The sequence below is a fragment of the Aethalodelphis obliquidens genome, unplaced genomic scaffold, assembly GCF_003676395.1.
Source record: "Aethalodelphis obliquidens isolate GAN/ISIS:26980383/991018 unplaced genomic scaffold, ASM367639v1 scaffold54, whole genome shotgun sequence".
NCBI lineage: Eukaryota > Metazoa > Chordata > Mammalia > Artiodactyla > Delphinidae > Aethalodelphis > Aethalodelphis obliquidens.
In genome coordinates this window covers 1,543,796-1,548,827 of record NW_020837998.1, presented here as the reverse complement: position 1 = coordinate 1,548,827, position 5,032 = coordinate 1,543,796, and positions in this window count along the sequence as shown.

The following is a 5,032-nucleotide window of genomic DNA, read 5'->3' as shown; positions in this document are numbered from 1 at the left end:
CAAGGATATTTATTACAACTATGTAGAACCTAGGAGGATAGTGTTGCATAGTATATATAAGCCTTTAATTTTGGAGTCAAAAGAAATACATTTGCAATTCTAGTTTTTGTATTTAGTAGATGAATGAATTTGGGCAACTTATTCAATTTATCTAAGACATTTCCCCTTACCTATAAAAGCAGGAGGGTTTCCTCATACGATGGTTATGAAGAATGAATAAAATAATGCATGTAATGTACTTATCATTATATGTCAGGTACGTAGCAAGTGCTCAATAAATGTTAGAAATTTTTATATTAAAATCATTTTAATTATGAAAGTTTGATAATGCTCTTTTTTAATAAAACATGCTTTTCTGCTTAAAAGCATATTTTGGGAGTTATTCTATGAGTATGGTTTAGTAATCTCCTATTGGTTAATCTTCTTAAAGATAAGAACTATAAAATACACATTAAAATATTTAAAATTTTAACTGAAGAATCTGAAACTTAGACAAAAGCAGACAAATCCTTGAGAAGAGTCAGCACTTGGAAGAAGAAAATAGCATGTGGTCCAATTCTCATCTTTTGTGGCTCTTGGCCTAAGGGCAAGCACATAGGGCAGTTAAAACTCCAGTAGAAAACACTTTTGGGCCTAAGAACAAGGGATCTGAATTTGGAGCAACTGCTGACATGGGAAATTGAGAGGGAATCCTGGAGTCTGGAGGTTCGGAGAGAGGGGTTCCCAAATTGTGTGTATAGCTGCTGCTTAAATCTCTTGTCAGCCACTAAAAAATGAATTCTCAAGACAGGCTCAAAGCAGTGAAGCTAAAAGTAGATGTAAACTAAGAGTCCAATCGAGCTAAGGGCCTGATCAAATAAGAATATCAATACTTTTGAGGGAATGTAACAGAATGGAGGGTCCTCACAGCTTAATATTCTTAATGTCAAAGATATAATCCACAATTACTAAGCATACAGATTATCAGGACATGGTTACCCAGTCTCAATAGTAAAAATAATCAACCAAGACTAACCCTGGATGACCCACAATTTGCAATTAGCTGACAAGTGTTTTATATAAACTATTTTATCAACACTAAATGAAGTTAAGGTGAATGTGCTAGGGTAAATAAAAATTAGGAAATCTCAGCAGAGAAAAATGAAACCATAAAAGGAACCAAGTAGAAATTCTCCCACTGAAACATAAGATATCTGAAATCAAAAATTCACTGAATAGACTTAAGAGCTGAATGGAGATTAAAATAAAAATAGACTAACAAATATTATCCAATTTAGAGAAGTTACAGAAAAATATTGTTAAAAATATATTTAGGGGGCTTCCCTGGTGGTGCAGTGGTTGACAGTCTGCCTGTCGATGCAGGGAACACGGGTTCATGCCTCGATCCAGGAAGATCCCAGATGCTGCAGAGTGGCTAGGCCTGTGAGCCATGACCGCTGAACCTGTGTGTCTGGAGCCTGTGCTCCACAACGAGAGAGGCCACAACAGTGAGAGGCCCGTATACCACAAAAAATAAAAAAAAATAAATATATATATATATATGGACTTGTGGGAAAAATATCAAAAATTCTACCATCTGTGTAATTGTAATCTGAGAATTACTCAAGAGAGAATGGAAATACATATTTGAAAAAATGGATAAACTATTAAAAATTTGATGAAAACAAATTTTTATATTCAAAAATATCAGTGAACCTCAATTAGGATAAACACAAATAATGCCTTAACAAATTGTAATCAAACTAGGAGAAAATTTTAAAAGCAGAGGGGAAAAAAACAAATAACATATTACATGATAGGAAACAATAATTTGAAGTATCACTGACTTCTTATCAGAAACAATGGAGGCCAGAAAACAAAGAAACAATATTGTTAAAGTGCTAAAGAGAAAAAGACTTAATCCCAGAATACTACAGCAAAAAAAAAAAAAATCTTCATGAATGAAGACATTTTCAGATAAAACAAAACTAAGACTGTAAAATTAAAACTAAAAAATGTATGTTTTCTGACTACAATGGAATGAAATTAAAATTGAATCAGAAATACACAAGAAATGAACAGCAATAAAATATTTAGGAAGAACCCAGATATTTAGACATTAAAAAATGAACTTGTGAATAATTTATAAAGAAATCTCAAGGGAACAAGCAAAAATAGAAATACCTTTAATGAAGGAAGATAAAAACTATCAAAATTTATGGACTGTAGAAAAAGGGGTGCTTAGAGGGAAATTTATGATTTAATACTTATAGTAGAAAAGAAGAAATGTGCAAAATAAATTATCTACATTTCCACCATAATAAACTAGTAAAAAAAAAAGAAAAAGGAGCAAATAAAATTGCAAATAAGTACAAGGAAATAATAAAGAACAGAAATCAAAAATACGACTAATGTACAAAAAATAGAGAAAATAAATGAAACCAAAGTTTGTTCTTTGTAACCATCAACACAGCAGATACATTCTACCTAGAGTTTGTGAAAAAAAAAGGAAAAGATACATTATGAATTACTGATGTCATGAATGAAAGGATATTACTAAAAATTTTATATACATTAACATAATTTTAAATGCATAACATAATGATAACAATGTTTTCATAACATTACAAAAAACTGTATGAAAATAAATTTGACAACACAGAAATTAAATTTCTACACAACTTAGAAATTAAATTTCTTCATAACTAGAAGTTACCAAATCCATTCAAAATCAAATGTTAAAATATCAGCTTTATATCATTAAATAATTTATAAATTTTATTAAAATATTCCCAAACAAAATATATTGCCCCAAATGGCTTCAATGGTATAAAGTATCAAATATTTGAGGAAGAAATAAAGCCAATTTTATAGAAACTCTTTAAGAAAACAGAGGAGTGGGGAATACTATCTAACCCACATTATAAGGTCAGTATGGCCTGGACGTCAAAACCAGAAAATGACATTTCAAAAAAGAAAACTGAAGAACAATAACCTCATGATGAATATCTGCAACATAATATTACCGAGTGGAATAAAGCAAGTGAGGTTTGAGATATTCAAAGATAGATTATCAAGTGAAAATCAATCAAATACCATATTAATAAACAACAAAACGCATATGATTGTTTTAGTAAATATTCAAGGTTGAAAATGTAAATTCAAATGAAAACGTTCCAGAAACTAGAAATAGCATGAGAAATATTCAACTTGATAAAGAACAGTGAAGAAAAACCTATAGCTAACATCATATCTAGTGATGAAGACCGAATGTTTTTCCTATGAGATAGGGAGATAAGCACCATTTCTAGTCTACATTGACCCTAAGGTCACAGCCAGTGTAATAAAGGAATAAAAAGAAAGAATATACATACATATTGGATAAGGAGAATTTTATTTGGATAAGACATGATTGTAAATATAGAAAGTAGTATGTAATCTATTAAAAAGCTGCTAGAATTAATAAGTGAATATAGCAAAGTAAGCATTCACTAGGCAAATATCTCAAAAATTGTATTTGTATATTTCAGCAACAAGCAATTAGAAATGAAATTTTAAAATTCCATTTTCAATAGTATAAAACATATTTAAATTTAGTAATAATTTTCAAGAAAATGTGCAAAATCTTTGTAATACAAACTAAAAAAAAATTGCTGACAAAATTAGAGAAGACCTAATTAATGTAGAGATGATGTTATATCCGTGTATTGGATGTCTAGATATTTTTATAATGTTGGCATTCTCAAATTGATAGATAGATTCAATGCAATACCAATCAAAATCCTAGCATGATTTTGAGAAGACATTGACAAGATGACTAATATTTATGTAGGAAAACAATGAACATAGAATAGCCAAAATAATCTAAAGAAAGAAAAAGTTTTTAGGATTTGTTATCTAATTTCCAGACTGAGCCTTGAAGAAGGTCAACATGTAAAATTCAAATATAGCTGAACACACTTGTCAAAAAGTCTTAGAGGAAATATTCAGAGAGTTAGAAGGAAAAGTAGGAAAGCACAGTGTCAGAGAAGAGAGTGTTCCAAGTGGGAGGAATGGACAACTATGCTAAATGTTGCTAAAAAGAGAAAGAAGCTGAGGACTGAAAAAAAAGATCTGTTGGGTTTACTATCAACTGGACATCACAAGTAATTTGGACAAGAGCATTTTGGGTACAGTAGTGGGAACAGCAGATTGAAATAATTTGAGTGAGGGGTGAGGAAAGGGAAATAACAAATATAAATAGCTATGAAAAATTCTGTGAGCCATTCATACTTATTGTAAAAATACTTATTATAAAAATAATATATTCATGACTTGGCTAGGCAACGACCTCTTAAAGGGGATGCAAAAATCATTCATTATAAGGGCTTCCCTGGTGGTGCAGTGGTTGAGAGTCCGCCTGCTGATGCAGGGGACATGGGTTCGTGCCCTGGTCCAGGAAGATCCCACATGCCGCGGAGCGGCTAGGCCTGTGAGCCATGGCCACTGAGCCTGCATGTGCGGAGCCTGTGCTCCACAATGGGAGAGGCCACAACAGTGAGAGGCCCGTGTACCACAAAAAAAAAAAATCATTAATTATAAGGTAAAAATTGATACACTAATACAATAAAATAACAAAAACTTCTATTTAGCAAAAGACATCATTAAGTGGTGAAAAGAAAAACCACAAAGTAGGAGGAAGATATTTCCAAAACTTATATTTGACAAAAGACTTATATGAGGAAGATATAAAGAACCCCAACTCAATAAAGAAAAGACAGAATTCCAGTTTCTAAAAAAATGAGCAACAGACACATCACAAAAGAGGATTTCCAAATAACTTATAAAAAATGGCAAAGATATTTACCCACTTGTTCAGCAGAGAATACATATAAAAATCCCAATGAGATCCCAATACCTATGTACCAGAATGGCAAAAATTAAAAGTGATACCAAGTTTTGATAAGGCTGTGTAACTGGAACTCTTAAGCACTGCTGGTGAAGAGTATACATTGGTACAAACACTTCTAAAAATTTAGTAGTATCTACTAAATCTGATCATATATATTAGACA